Source organism: Pituophis catenifer, unplaced genomic scaffold (genome assembly GCF_029215685.1).
Source record: "Pituophis catenifer annectens isolate HBS135680 unplaced genomic scaffold, rPitCat1.0.hap2 SCAF_7, whole genome shotgun sequence".
Classification (NCBI taxonomy): domain Eukaryota; kingdom Metazoa; phylum Chordata; class Lepidosauria; order Squamata; family Colubridae; genus Pituophis; species Pituophis catenifer.
Genome location: NW_027256887.1, coordinates 86905601 through 86922067, shown reverse-complemented (window position 1 = coordinate 86922067; position 16467 = coordinate 86905601). Strand labels below are relative to the sequence as shown.

The 16467-nt window shown below is 41.6% G+C and overlaps 1 long non-coding RNA gene across 1 annotated transcript in view; it reads left to right on the top strand.

Annotated features, from left to right (window-relative positions):
• The window catches only part of LOC139319698 (uncharacterized), a 126769-nt gene that overhangs the window by 95363 nt on the left and 14939 nt on the right, over positions 1-16467 (top strand). The gene's annotated exons all lie outside the window — the stretch shown is intronic.

Below are 16467 nucleotides of genomic sequence, written 5' to 3'. Positions count from 1 at the left end.
CGTTTCTCTATCACTGCAATTTGAAGCTGGCTTATTAAGGAGATGAGTACAATTACAGACATGTTTATTCAGAAATAGCCCATTGAGCTCATTAAGACAGATCACTCTCTAGAGGAATGCAATTTTTTCCTATGGAATTTACTAGGATTTAATTTTAAGCAGACTTCCTTAAGATTCCAGTATGATTGCTCTCAGCATATTGTCATGGGGCAAACATTGAATTTAAGATCAAATGGTGGAGCAGTTAAATAAGGTTTTCAGAGCTTTAAGATGTCATGTGAAATTGAGGATGACAAAGTGGGGAGGCTGAATTCCCTCTGGGATCCTGAAGGATTCTTTTCAATTAAGTGTGGTCAGTCTGATGATCTCCAGAGGTTATCGCCTTGGAAAAATTCTAACCACCGTGGCGGCATGTACAAATTATGCCGTGAAAAGAGAACTAGCCAATGGCTCATTTCTTACAACACGTTATAAACTTGAACCTCAGGATAAGTAAGCCACCAGTGAATTGGCAGCAAGCACATTTTGGGAAGAAAAGTATAGTGATTGAACAAAATGAATAATTTAACTCGAGGGTCTGGTTTGATTATCCCACTAAGACAATGGCTGAGGTTTTTTTTATAAAAAAGACTGAACTGATTTAAGGTTATGAGTGGCCTGTTAAGAGTTTTTTTTTTAAAAAAAGACCTGATTGCTTAAAGCAAACTTGGGTCTTCAACAATTATTTATATTTTATTGATCCATTTATATTTTATATTTCTTAACTGCCTATCTTCCTCAGAGAAGGGCTCGGGGTGATGTACAATTATAATAATACAGTTCTTTGTGCAATCTTGGAAGAGCAGTCCAGGCATCTGGAATGGAATAGAGAAGGTAAATGAAACTTCCGTGGAGGTTTGGCTTTGACGTGCGTGTCCCAAAGGGGCTTTTCCAAAAAGGCAACTGGCCTTCCTTGTTTTTTTCCTTGAAAACGTTTCGCTTCTCATCCAAGAAGCTTCTTCAGTTCTGAAGGAAATAAGATAGAGTTTTCAAAGTTCTGAAGAAGCTTCCTGGACGAGAAGTGAAACGTTTTCAACGAAAAAACTCAACAAAGTCCAGTTGCCTTTCGAAAAGCACCTTTGGGACAGCTATGACCTGGATGACTGAGAATTTCCATAGACTATGACAGGCATGGAATTCAGGCAGAGAAACCTATCAGTTCTGTCTAGAATTGAACCCAGGACCATTTCATACAAAGTAGCTGCTGCCCCACTTTTTTGATTGCTGGAGTTTTACGATTATTATTATTATTAGTTCAATTTATATGCAGCCTTTCTCCGGAGACTCAGGGCGGCTTTTTAGATGTCACAGAGCCATATGCCGAAGATGTTTCCTGTACAGGTAGTCCTCGACTTACGACCACAATTGAGCCCCAAATTTCTGTTGCTAAGCAAGACAATTAAATGAATTTTGCCCCGTTTTATGACCATTCTTGCTATAGTTATTAAGTAAATCCCCACAGTTGTTAAGTATAACATGGTTGTTAAGTGAATCTGACTTCCCCGTTGACTTTGCTTGTCAGAAAGTCGCAAAAAGCGATCACATGACCCCAGGACACTGCAACCATCATAAATATGAGCCAGTTGCCAAGGGTCCAAATTTTGATCATGTGACCATGGGGATGCCGCAGTGGTCGTAAATGTGAAAAAAAATGGTCATAAATCACTTTTTTTTTTTTGGTGCCATTGTAACTTCAAACGGTCACTAAACAAATAATTGTAAGTTGAGAACTACCTGTAGCAGACTCTTAAGATTCACTGGGAGAAATCTTATCAACAAAACTTACCAATAAATTACATAAAATCCTCAAACGTACCTGCCACGTTTTAGTTTTTGAAAGACCTGGGAGTCAAGGTCACAGAAAGAGTCACTTTATGGTGGTGCTTGTGGAGGTGGGTACACCCCAAATAAAAAAGGGGGAGAGGGTGGAGATAAATACGTTGCTCGAATTCATCAAAGGAAAAAGCGCGGATAGAGAAACAGGATCTGTTTTCACCTGGGACTTTTTGTTTTCCCCCTTAAATCTTCCAGTCCAGCTACTTCGTCAATTCCAAGAGAAATGCGGTTTACTCTTATCTTAGGGAACGGAGGAAGTGCTCCAGTTTTACGGCTTTGTGATTTGTAACTGTTAGATTTCCCGAAGCACAATAGTCCGGCATCAGATTTCTCCCAGCTGAGACCAGTGGAGCTTAATTGTTGAGAAAGGCAAAGCCGATCACATCAAAGGAAAAAAGGCAACTCTATCTGCAGCCAATTGCTACCCATCCACCTGCACGATGGGGGAGAAACAGCCCTCGGGATTGGTTTACTGCCATGGCTTTATAGTATTAATTTTTCTCAGCAAATGAGAGCTAACAGTTATTGTTTTGGATTTGCTGGATTTGGCACATAAAATTGCATTAAGGGAAATATTGTTTTCTGTTGGAGGTGTCAGTGCGTTCACACGAAAGAACACACATGAATCTGATCTCATTCCTCTAAGACAGGTGCGGGCTAGTATCTTGCAATAGACTCAACATTAGTGAAACATTGACTTAATTTAATTTCTAAGTTCATGCACTACATTGAATCATGATCTTTGTCACCCCATCCCCATCACAAACCCCAAAAGCTGGATTTTCTCCCTATGATATGCCATTGAAAAACCCTAGTTATTAAAAAACCAATAAAACTTTATGTGTCTGTAAATGTAGCTGTAGGTCTTAAATATGCAAAATTAGATTCATATTAATCTCAAAGAGGTCCCCCCCCCTTTTTTTTCTTGGCATTTTTTTCTACAAACCCTAATCCCTTGGATTGGTTGATGTTACTCAGGAAAATGGGTTGGTTCAGGAAGCAGATCAACATGTATGAATCCAGAGCTTTAGTGTAGCCTTTTTAAAAGAAGAAACCAATGCAGCTGCTATTTTGTGTGTGTGTGTGTGTGTGTGTGTGTGTGTGTGTGAGAGAGAGAGAGAGAGAGAGAGAGAGCTTATCTAGAAGAATACCAGATTGGAAGAGGTTAATTATTTTTATTTATTAAATGAACCAATGAGACGGACGACATGGGTATGAGAACTTCTTACCCCATCAACCATCTCCAGTGGTGGGCACCCCTCTTGGAAAAAACTAATTTTGATATTCTTCCGGGAAGGTCAAAAGGATGGGAACAATTCTCACTTCCAGTGGGAGGCCACTATGGAAAAGGCTCTTCTCCTTGAATCTGCCTATTGGAATTCCTAAGCAAATGGGGTCCTTAGCAGGCCCTTTCTGCCGGAGCGAGTGGAGCCAGTTAGTCCCATTGGGGTGAGATGACTCCTCAGATACCCTGGACCCATGTCATATAGGGCTTTTAAGGTAATAAACCTTTTGTAAGCTGCCTATAGAGCCACTTGGTTGAGTTGGGCAGCTATAGGAATGGGATGGGATGGGATGGGATGGGATGGGATGGGATGGGATGGATGGATGGGTGGATGAATGAATGAATGAATGAATGAATGAATGAATGAATGAATGAATGAATGAATGAATAGCCAGCCAGCCAACCAAACAACCAAACAACTAATCAACAAACAAGCAAACCCCTTGAATTGGACCTGGAAACAAACTGGTAACCAGTGCAGTTCATGCAATGGTGGGATTTATCTGTGTCACTCTCGGGGCCCTCAGAACTATGCACAATGCTGCATTCAGCACCAGCTGTAGCAATAGCCACAGCACTTAAACTTATACACGTCTTCACAATGCTTTTACAGCCTTCTCTAAACAGTTTACAGAGTCAGTGTATTGCCCCCAACAATCTGGGTCTGTATCTAGAGGTAGACATGCCATTGTCAGCCTCTTGGCCTCTGCCTAAAACTAATTCTTTCTCCAAGCCCAATTCTCAGCCTCTTGAGGGAGAAACTTAAGAGAATGAGGATGGGGGTAACAAGGATTTCAGCCGTGGAACTGTTTCTCATTTCAAACCTACTAGCTTATCCCTCTAGTACCTTAAACAGAGATGCTCTTAGTTTACTTCTAACGACAAGGAAGCAATTATTTTCACTGATAACAGAGGAATTGCAGGTAACTGTTTACAAAACAGATTCCTGGATTCTTATCAGCTTGTGAGCCATTTCATTAGGAGTGTCTAACTTTGACAACTTTAAGACTGGAGGGCTTTGACTCTCAGAATTCCTCAGCCAGCCATGCATTATATCTCTGCAGCTGTTTAGCAGCATAACCTACCTGGATTTTCTTAAGTCTGAGAGTGCCACAACCAGCAGTGAGGAAGGATGTGTATGATTAAATAATATAGAGGACAAGCACCAAACTCTTTCAGCATAAAATGTGTTCTGTTCTGTTTGAATTCAACCCGATTGTTCCATCTTCCCCTCTGTTTAAGTCTTCATCTCAACGTAACTGGATCTTCATCAGGCTATTTTGGAGTTTTTAGAGTATTTTAGAGTACCCCTTAGAAGTTTTCCCAGATGATGATGATGTAGAAGTGATAGAACTTAGATTTTTCTCCAATTATTGTTATTAGTATATTAATGTTTTTACAGAATTTTCCCCAGACTGCTAAGTAATGATTGCCATGCACCCTCTCTCTAGTCTATCAACCTGAAATACACAATAGAGGAGCTGTAAGAAATCACAAAAAAACTTTGTCCAAGGTGCTGATATCCACAAGGGCTTTGGAAAGTAGATTTCAGGCGGATGAACTCAGACCTTATCCTCACTTCTCCAGGTGGAATGGGGGAAAAAAGTCAACCAAGTGCTGAGGAATTGCTGTTGATTGAGCAATACGGGGCAATAAGAAAGCATTCATAACCAAAGCTACTACCAGCCCTCTCTTTCTTTCTGTAAACATGCTACCACAAGCTTCTACTGGAGAACATGATAAATCTTGTTGCCAAAATACCATGCTAGAGAAGAATGCATTAGATTGGAGGGAAGGTATGTTTGGTTGGTTTTTGTGGATTCACCAAAACAATACGTGGGGGCGGATATATGTATGTGTGTAAATTCCAGTACAGGCAAGCGCGTCTGGTTTATATGTGTAACATCTGCATTCTTGTCATTAAGGTGCGTTTGACCCTTGCCCAATTTCTTTTGAGACTTCTTATTTGGCAAAGGTTCTATCGGCACCGATACCTTTAGGAAGTGTAAAATTTCTTGGCCTGTTGGCATGGGTCTTGGATTCTCCACCATCATTTGTTCTGCTGTACATGCGAAGCAGCTATATATTTATTTATTGTATTTATGTAGTTGCCCATCGCATAAATATGACTCAGGAAGGCCTGAAGAGTCCTTGATGCTCTCTGAACTTGGTTGTTTTCTTGCAAACATTTCATTACCCAAACCAGGTAATATCATTAGAATGTAAATGAAGTGTTTAAGAAGGTGATATGAATGAGACTTCAACATTTATAGTGTGACAATTCACAGGACCAATGTCTATGGAGATCCAGGTCATGGTTCTCCCAAAGGTGCTTTTGCAAAAGGCAACTGGATTTTCTTGGGTGTTTTTTTTCCTCGAAAACATTTTGCTTCTCATCCAAGAAGTTTCTTAGGTTCTGAACTGAAGAAGCTTCTTGGATGAGAAGTGAGATGTTTTGATTTCAAATGTTTTCAAGAAAAAAACCAAGTCTAGTTGCCTTTTGCAAAAGCACCTTTTGGACCATTCACAGGGCCATGTGTTCTCTAAATGAAAATGTAAAAGAAAGGTCATGAAATGCTTCGATTTTCGTATATCAATTTAAATTTTGGAATGCTCACATGGATCTAGCCAAAACAGCAATGCCCATGTCCAATACTGGCAAATTTGAGAGTGCTAAAATTGCTGAAAAGAGCAAGAAGCCAACTATCAGAAGCGATCCTAATCACAGATGCTGAAGGAAAGCATGGCAGGAAGCAATCTTAGGCTTTAGTGTACTTGAGTTACAGGCCAAATGCTGTTATACTGTGGCCTACACAGCTCAGCCAGCATGAACTGAGCTATTATACTTAAGTTATTATACTTATTATACTTTTGTCACAGTCTGCCAGATCTTTGGGTTTCAGCCATAGGATACTAAGGCTTATCTTTCCCAGCTGAGTTAGCAAATATATTACAGATCAGACTGAGCATTCCCTAGCAACCCTGGATAATGTTGTGCAGAGGTATTAGGTAGATTAGATTAGGGATCAAGATTGAAGGAGAAGTTGGGTTTATTTATTTTATTTATTTATATTTGAATTTATAGACCGCCATTCTCCCCTAGGGACTCAGGGCGGTGAACAGCCGAAATTAAAATACATATAATATAAAAGTTAAGAACAATAAACCAAATCAATTACAGATCTTGCTGTTCCATCTCTACAACATGAGCACCTTGCTGAGTTTTGAATCTTGGTTATTTTATTTTGTGGATTAGCAATTTGTGAGAACCCAGCCTGTCTGGTTAGTTCATTGGCTAATGGAACTCAGAAAATTTGATTAATTCTGTTGTTCAGGTAAGGCATGCTTAGGTGAAAACATCCATTAGCATTTTGGAAAGTAGATGATACTAAGGAAAAGTGATTCATTCAATAGGATGGATCAGTAATTGAGTAATATAAGGGAGTTTACTTTATTTATAAAGATCTCTATGCAACATTATTTAGATGTATCATATGACCTGATTCACATGTTGCACTAAGTAATGGTTTGTTTGACCACGCTTTGTTGAATAAGCCACAATTAACTTGTAGTCATATGGTGCATAAAGCTCGCCTCACAATCAGGAGGCTGTGAGTTTGATCCTAGGTAGTGGCAGTTATTTCTCTCTCTGGGCACAATGAGAATATATCTGCTAAACTCCACATTGGCAACAGGAAGGGTATCCGGCCAGTAAACACTCAGCTAGCTCCATTCACTTGCCCAGACTCCACCCCGCAAGGGATTATGGGGTTGTTAAAAGAGGATGATGATGATATGGAGCACAAAGCAATAAAACACAATTAACAACAATCTGAGTTCACAGAATAAAAGAGGCCAAACTACTCTCCCAGAATTCAGTTCCCAGAATTCTTAGTCTCAGCTGTGCTGAAGGGGGAATTCTGGGAGTAGCAATCCACTTCTGAAAGACACCCCCACGGAGAAAGTCTGCAGTTGAACCTAAACCAATCACAGTATAAATTTGCATCTGGACTCAAAGATTGTTACACAGAGATGAAAGAAAAAGTGTGGTTTTTTTTTATTCTGTCGGCTGTTTCCAGGCATGCAACTGATCAACTCCTGTTTGTAGCAATTGGTTGTTCCATGCAAGGCATATGGAAGCTCACAGGAAACCCATCAGGGAGCCACGCAAGGCCTTCCAGAGCTTTTGGCCAGGAAAGATGGAAGCGGTGACCTCTTTTTTTAAAGTAGCAGCTGGTTACAAGACCCAGGAACTGAATTGGAAATGTCGAAGAATTAAGTTGCACACAATACTCTGAATAGGGAAGCGGAGAGGAAAGTATGTGTGTGTCGGGTGCGTGAGCAAGCGATTATGTGAGTGGGAGGTTAATTAAGTTGGCAAGTAGAGGGAGAAGCAGGCACTTGGTTGAACAGTTGGCGAACATGAATTCAGAAATGGGCCAACTTCATTAGCAACCATCCTGGTTCCTTCACAAAGTGATACAGGGGGAAGAATAAACTCTGGGAGGAATTGGAAGTCCTTCTTTTTTTCCTGGAACAACAAGGCTGCCTGGGTGCAAACACCAGGCCTCCCTCCCTCCAGCAGGGCCAAGGAAGGGACTGTGGAAGGAAGGAGGAGAGTTAAGCTTCCACTCCCTGTACCCGTGTTCCTCATGAAAATTACAACCTGAAAGGAGTATTAAATAAAAATAATAATAATAAAAAAAAAAGAACTAGGTGTGGTTGTTACCTGTACAATAAACCTAACGGCTCGTTTGTCCCCAAGAGGCATCCAGAATTACACTTAAATCTGGCGCCTTTTAATTCCACGGTATCTGTTTGGACACCTTTGTTCTTCCTTCATTTTAAATTGTCTTCGTTTATGGAAGAACCACCATTTCATAACCCAAGGGAACAACTATCTAGCAGTAAGACATGATGACATGATAACATTTATTCCTGGTAAAGTATCACCAATTGAAATGTGAAAATGTTTCAGCTCGTAAAATAGAATTAATTACTGTCCCCCATTTATTTATTTATTTAATTATGACTTAAAGCTTAGCACGTAGCTGTAGTATAGCTGAGAAAATAATTTACATGGCCCAATTGGGTATCTTTCCTCCCCCCAAAAAAATTATTGGGGTCAAAGCAGAAATAACAGTTGATTGGGTCATGAAAAAAGGTGACAAATTGTTGTGTGGTTGAGGGACAGCTATATATTATGTTCACACACCACTTTTAACAACCCATTTATAGGATTGAGAAAATTTATTGGCACATAAAATATTCAAAAAAATTTCCACAATAGGTAAATAAAAAAACTAACCAGGATTAAGATCTCCGGGTTTAGAAATTTGGACAAATGGAGCCACTGAGTTTTTAACTAACTTGTGTAAATACAGCCATAAAGAGAGGGAGAAAAAGAAAATTGCCAAGAGATTCTTGCAAGAGGGAAAACAAATAAAAATAGTTGTATAAATCATATGGCTTGTTATTGGGCATTAAATAATATTGTAGGAGTATTTAACTGATGGAGTTTATCCCTTTTCAGGTGGGTTCTTCATTCTTAGAAAGCCAGAGATAGTATATCTTTTTCAGTGGCTTCTACTCTAAATTGCCCAGGTTGCACAAAAGTAGAGATCTCGCACTATGAGAATGAGAATATCTTTTTCCTATCTTCCCTGGGAAACCTAGAGCTCACTCACTGTGTCCAGAATAGAAGCCATTGGATGCCAGTCTCTAAGGTAGGCAGTGATTTAAGACTATAAGAGTTATGAATGCCAGTTTGCTGTAATGCCCAATGTGCTGGCTTAGAAACCAGGAGACAGTGAGTTCTAATCCTGCCTTAGGCATGAAAGCTGGTTGGGTGACTTTGGACAGATCACCAGGAGATGGTAAACTCTAGTTCTGCCCTAGGCCTGAAAGCCAATTAAGTGACTTTGGGCCAATCACCAGGAGACAGTGAGTTCTAGTCCTGCCTTAGGCATGAAAAAGTCTCAGCTGGGAGATTTTGGGCCAATCCCTCTCTCACAGCCCAACTCACCTCACAGGATGGTTGTTGTGGGGAAAATAGAAGAAAGAAAGAAAGGAGTATTATGTATGTTCTCCACCTTAACTTCCTTATAAAGTCGTAAAGGCGGGATAAAAATCGGATAAATAAATAAGAGGGATCCCTCTGGATAATATAACTTACATTTAATACTAAACTCTGTAACTGTATTCCTACTTAATTTGGAAGTAAAACTCCCCTATGGTTTCCACAGCACACTAGAATAGAATAATGTGATGTGGGTTTACCATATGTTTGGTATATCACATTCTGAGGCGGTAGGAATTGTGCTTTGTGAATACAATTTATAGAGTTTTATGAGTCTGTCTACCCAGCCAGTGAATAATCTGGGTTTTGGATGTTGTCATTCTAGACTTCAGCAAAACTGTTCTTTTCCATTTTCCCAAGTTCCTTGTGATTTCTCTAGAACCAAGTCAGTTCTCATTGGAAGAGCTAGATTTCCTCCTAAAGAATCCGTTCTCTCTTTTTTTTTTCCCCTACCACACTCTCAGTTTTGATGTGGAAATGGACGCCAAGGTTTGAATACCTGTTTAAATAGGTAAAGATTTCCTTTAGAAATGGAGAGAACTTCCGGCACTAGGCGTGCTTAATGCTTTAGTTGTTGTTTGTTGTTTAACTTGGAACGTCAAGGTTACAGTCCTGCCACTGTGGCTGTAAGCTTTCCACAATTGATCTATTGTTTTAGCGTTATGGCTACAACTTCCTGCTGTTTGATTGTGTTATTAAGTTATGCACACTATGTATTGGAGTGAAAGACTCGGCGAGGGGCGATTTGTGATTCCATGAAAGCGTGTGCTTTCGGACTTGGAAAAACAAGTAGACTTGTTTGTCTCAAGACTTGGATGCACAAAAATAATATAGCTTTTTTTTTGTATCTAGGAAACTGAACCAGTGATTTGTTCCTACGTAGTTAGTAAACCTATGCGGGTCAGTTTTTCTCAGCCGCAGCTACTTAACAGGATTGTTGCATTGATGAAATAACATTGAGATTATGTGTACTGACCAGAGATGCTTGGAGGTGGGAGGAAAAAGTCACAATGAACTTCATTGGACATTCACTGGATTATGTAAGATTTGTTTTGTTTGTTCAGATCAGTATCTAGTCTAGTATTAGTTTTCCAACAGGGCTTAAGCTGTTGTTTCTAGAAGCACAGAGTGCTTTTTCAACTTCCTGGTCATATTGACACTGAAAATGGATGATTTATTAAGCTAGGGTGCCCTTTCCCCTCTTTGGAAGGGGAAAAGTTTCTGCTGCCTTAAGAAAGTTCAAAATATTCTTAAAGATCCATCTCATCCTGGGCACCCTTTTTTTGAACTGTTACCATCTGGCAGACGGTACAGGACAATAGAAACAAGGACAAATAGGCTGAAAAACAGCTTCTATCCCAGGGCAGTAACCGTATTGAATTCTATGGTATAGTGTAATATTAATGCGGTATCAGGAGTTTTCAATTCAATGGTACAAAATATGAAGGATGTGTGTTTTTGTTTTATTTTTTATAGTTTTCTTATGTACACTGAAGATGGCATTTAGTTTCATTGTACGAGGTGCAATGACAATAAAGTGAACTAAACTAAACTGGACATATTGACTCTAAAAAAGGATGATTTATTAAGCTACGACAAATAGTTTATTGGTAAGTCTATCCAGGTCCTTTTTGAAAGTAAGCAAATGGCCATCACTGCATCCTGCATCCAGAAATACATTAGATTACTCCTGCTTTTCTTTTCTTTTTTTTTAAACATGCACTGTTCTGACTCTTATGTAAAGAGGGGAAAAATGCAGCCCCTCCCTTCATTCCAGATACAAAAAGGTTGCTGCAGATTAGGGAAAGGAAATAACTTGCGAACATTGTGTTCCTTCTAATCTTTATACGACCTGTAGAGGCAGGTGTTTTGAAGGGAAAGAATGGGAGCGAATGCCACGGGTTGCGCAACAGGAGCGAAATATGCTAGACTTCATTAAATACGTCTCAGCTGTCAAAGAGACACCAGTCACCAGTTCTTTGCAGACCTTCTGCCGATTCAGGGGAGCAGCGTATGGTCCTTGAGCTTCTTTCGGAAGCCTTGTGGCCCACGTTTGAAAAAAGAGGTGTTTGCGGCATCTCTCACAAAATGGCTGCCTATTAATCCGATGGGTGCCATTGTGATTCTGCTCCCCCCAAACCCATTTACTGGAATGAGAATTGGGAAGCTTCTCATTCTACCCTCACTAGTCCCATCTACTTAAGAAGGCCTCCATGTCTTCCCATTGCCCTTCTCTCCCCCCTCCCCCCCCCAGCAGTTGGAAGTGATGCTGCCATTTTGTATTTCCCAGGGCTAGGGACCCAGCTTTGAAAGGCAAAATTTGCAGGGCCATCTCTCCCTGCGAGATCTGCCTGCCCTATTAGATCCGATAGGAGCGTGAGTGGAATCTCCAGCTAGAATGGTAGGAGGTGTGAAGAGAGGGGCAAGCTTAGAGTCCTTGCACAGCAGGAAGTGACACAGGCTTTATCTCCCCTAGAATCCCCTTTATCTGGCTGTTCCCAAGAGAACGTAGTTTAAAGCCGAGGTGGCACAGTGGTTAGAGTGCAGTACTGCAGCTACTTCAGCTGACTGCTAGTTCAGCAGATCAGCAGATCAAATCTCACCGGCTCAAGGTTGACTCAGCCTTCCATCCTTCCGAGGTGGGTAAAATGAGGACTCAGATTGTTAGGGGGCAAAATGCTATTTAGTATACTGTCTTTGGTGTAAGCCGCCCAGAGTCCTCCGAGAGTGGGCAGCATAGAAATATGACTAATAAAACGAAGTCCCGTGAGATTCTTGTAAATAGGCACGTAGCAATAAAGAGGTAACTTTGATCAGCCCAAGAGAGTCGTTCTGGTTCCTGGTGCCTGATGGGGGAGCACGCTGCAGGTCCCTTCCCTGAAATCTTGCCATCAAGTGGGATCTCAGAAACATGCCTTGTCCAGGGCTTCCTTTGCCTTATGGAATACCCCCCCCCAGTGATTCAGCAGTCCCCACCCTTTTAGCTGTACAGAAGGCCATAAAGACCTAAGATTCCCCCTAGGTGGTGGGGTAGAATGGGAATATCTGGAGCTGGTAATAGGATTTCCCTAAGGGATGATTGAGACACCAGGTTTCGGGTTTGCTTTTTTGCTTTTATTATGGCTTATGGTTTTGTAGTTACTGTTTTTATTGTTGTGAGTTGCCCAGAGTTGCATCTGAGATGGGCGTCCATACAATAAACAAACATGTGATTTACATGCACGCGTAAAGGCGTGGATGATGTAACAGGGCAGTTGTGAACCCAGGAACAGACGCAGTTGTTCTAATAGCTGCTAGTGTACGTGCGTGCATGCTTGAAATAATTTTGCTTTTTGAATCCAACACTCTGCATACCTTATAGCTTTTCCATTTAATGTTTTGTAATTAAAAAGAATATAAAGCAAAATAGGGAATGGGAAGGAACCAAAAGATCATCAAGGGAAGGGGGCACATTTATGCCTGTAGTGCAGGCATGTGTCAAACTCGATTTCATTGAGGGCTGCATTAGGGTTTTGTTGGGTCTCGGGGGGCCAGGGTGGGCGTGGCCAGTTCAATGTCGGGGGCGCTCGTGGTGGACTGAGCCCTCTGCCAGAGAAAACGGGCTCCTGAGCTCAGTTTTTGCTGGCCAAGGCACAGCGGGCCAGTCCTTCGCTGTTTCCAGGGCGGCCCTGTGGGCTAGATCTAAGCCCCCCGTCTTGAGTTTGACACTCCTGCTGTAGTGGATTGTTGTGTCAGAGGGTCAACCAGGTGTAACAAAGCTGTTCAGAGTCAGGGAAAAACAATTGTTTATTCTGCCATGTCCTGCATATTTCATATTTTCTAGCCTGATACAAATATGTTGTCCGGAAGGAAGAACATTTGATACTTCTGAGGACCAGTTAAAACACGGTCTGTTTACATTAACTATGTAATGCTGAGAAAGCATCTGTTCCGAAAATAAACAGGCACGTTGAAAGCAATCAAATAATTTTTAGCAGGTTACATTGCTGGCTTTAAAATACTGTGGAAAAGCAAAGAAATGAAGTATCCTTTCCATTTGTGGTTTTGTCTGTGATGCATCCATACCTCAGGTACATGTTTTAATGGTCTGCCCCATATCTGTCTAGACCAGGGGTGGGCAACTTTACAACCTCTGGACTTCAACTCCCAGAATTCCTCAGCCTGCAGGCTCAGGAATTCTGGGAGTTGAAGTCCAGAGGTCTTAAAGTTGCCATAATTGTCCATCCCTGGCCTAGAAGATGCACTGCTTTCTCAGCAAAATTGAAATTTTAGTTTCCTCCATCATTCTGGCCATAGTAGTTTGCCTGGTTGTTGTGACTTTTAAATTGTGTATCACATAAAGCAGCACTTGACTGTAGCCTCCCTGAGGGAAAGCAAGGTAGAAATGTGCTTGTAGAAAAGGGCTTAATAGAAACCGGGGTGCCAGCAGGGAGACGGAGTGAACGGCTGTCCCAATGTAGATGCAAAGTTAACCCCCTTCTCTAAGCCAGCAGAGCCATATGCCGGGTAGGGCTTGCTGTATATATCATCTTTCCTTCTTCACGCCCTGCTGTGGCACTGCCAGTTAGATCGAGCGTTGCTTCTGGGGAGGTTGAATTCTTAGATGGCGGCGTGGAATGCACTGCTGCCAACTGAGAACAGACACCATTGCTCTTTTCGGGGGGGAGGGAAACGAATATTCCCCAAAGGATATTCAAAAAGAAATATCCTGCAGGCAGAACAGCACAGTCAACAAGGGTGTGATTAAAACCTTTCTTTTTGGACAAACTAGTTGTCTGTCTTGTATAAAATAAATAGACACATATAAATATTTATGCAGAGGTGGGAAATGCAGGCTGTCAGCTCAATATTCTACTGTATTATCTGTTGAATCAGTGACATTCTGCCTTTCCTTTGCAGCATTTTCTGGTTGGTTGGTTGGTTGGTTGGTTGGAGTTATAACATACCTTTTCTCTAGGAACTGAAGTTAACATAATGCTCCTGTCTCCAGGGGTGGGCTGCTGGGGGTTCGAGAGAACCTCTAGCTAAGATTCTGTGCAGTTCAGAGAACCCCGGTAGTAAAAATCCCTGCCCCCGCCCCCCCATGCCCAGCTGAGCCGTGCAATCATCAGAGGCTTTTTTTCTTTTAAATGCCTCTGACGATCCCAGCTGAGTTGCCTGATTGGCAGACGGTTTTTTAAAAAACCCTCTGCCGATCAGGCAACAGCTGGGATCGTCAGAGCCTTTTGAAAGCATTTTTACATGGTTTTACGTGTAAAAAATGGTTTTAAAAGTAAAAAAAAAAAAAAATTGGCCACGCTCACCCAATCACATTACCCCCACCACCACCAAGCCACGCCCGCAGAACCGGTAGTAACAAATTTTAGATTTCACCACTGGATTATAGATACATAAAACTAGTCCTCAATTTATAACAGTTCATTTAGTAACCATTTGAAGTTACAACAGCACTGGAAAAAGTGGCCAGCGTCCATTCTTCACACTTACAACCATTGCAACATCTTGGTCATGTGTCCAGATGCTTGGCAACTGGTTCATACTTCTGATGATTGCAGTGTCCCGGGATCACATGATCACCTTTTGTGACCTTCTGACAAGCAAAGTCAGTGCCATTTAACAAGGGTGTTACTAACTTAGCAACAACAGCGATTTAACTTTTAACCACTGTGGCCAGAAAGGCCGTAAAACGGGGCAAAACTCACTTAACAAATATCTGGCTTAGGCACTAGAAATTTTGGGCTTAGACTTAGACTAACTTTATTGTCACTTTGAATGTACACTAATCGGCATACATTAAAATGAAATCTGGTTGCATACAGCTCTCCAAGGGCCACCACCTCCAATATGCACTGCATAAACATGACAATAAATAAATAAATAAATAAATAAATAAATAAATAAATAAATAAATAAATAAATAAATAAATAAATATACATATACCCACGTATATCATATGAGGCTCAGTTGTTGTCGTAAGTCAAAGGCTACCTGCAGTCCCATTATCCACAGCCAGCAGAAGACTTGAGCCTTGATAGTACAGTGGTCTAAGCACCCTGTTATTAACACAGCTGCCTGCAATTTACTGCTGGTTCGAATCTCTCCAAGGCTCAAGGTTGACTCAGCCTTCCATCCTTTCTAAGGTAGGTAAATTGAGGACCCAGTTTGTGGGGGCAATAAGCTGACTTTGTATCAAATATACAAAAGGATGAAGGCTATTGCTTAACGCACTGTAAGCCGCCCTGAGTCTCCGGAGAAGGGCGGGATATAAATCAAATTAAAAAAAAAAAAAAAAAAAAGACTGCCATTGGGGACAGTTGAGGAACTCAAGACCTGAAATGATTCATCCTGTCAAGCCAGTCCTTGGACACTTTTTTATAGAAGTGAGTGTTAGAGAACTGGGCCATTTGCTTGGGCTCAAATGCGAACTCTTGATTTACACCCCAGTTCCTGCCCTCTGATCAGACTCTGTCCGCGCTTAAGTCATCTGGTGTCTGATTTGCACAAGTAAACCACTGGCCGCTCACAGCTTTTGGGAGTCCCAGCATTTCTCTCCCACTCATAAAGATATCCATTGCCATAGTCTACACCTGAAATCTATTTCAACATTTTATCCATGCAATCTGCTTGGATCGGGATCCTAAGGGGGGGGGGTGGTTTCCTCAGTTTTCTGTGAAAATAACTGCCTGTGAATTCTAATGCATAAGCTCTCTTTCATCGCATGTCTTAGAGGTGACAGGAAAAGATTTGTGTGTGTGTGTGTGTCAGAGGTGGGTTCTAATTTTTTTTACTACTGGTTCTGTGGGCGTGGCTTATTTTGTGGGTGTGGCTTGGAGGTCGTGTGACTAGGTGGGCGTGGCTAGCTGGTCAGAGTCATTTCTGGAAGGTCCTCGCACTTACGACCAGTCCTCGCACTTACGACCCGACTCATTTGTTTGCTTTTAACACTGATCAGCGGTAGGACGGCCCTTTGAAGCCCCGCGGCAAGAGTTTGAACAGTTTTTTTCCCTCTAGTCATCAGCTGGGACTCAGGAGGCAGCAATAGATTGGGGGTGGGGCCAAATAAAAGGTAAGAATAACGTGGGGGGGGAATGGGAGGGCGGGGGGGAACCGATTCGGTGATGTCATATCATCACCGCTACCGGCTCGGCCGAACCGGACCGAACCGGGAGGAACCCACCACTGGTGTGTGTGTAAAGTGAGTTACCCAGAAAGACACTTCCTAATTAC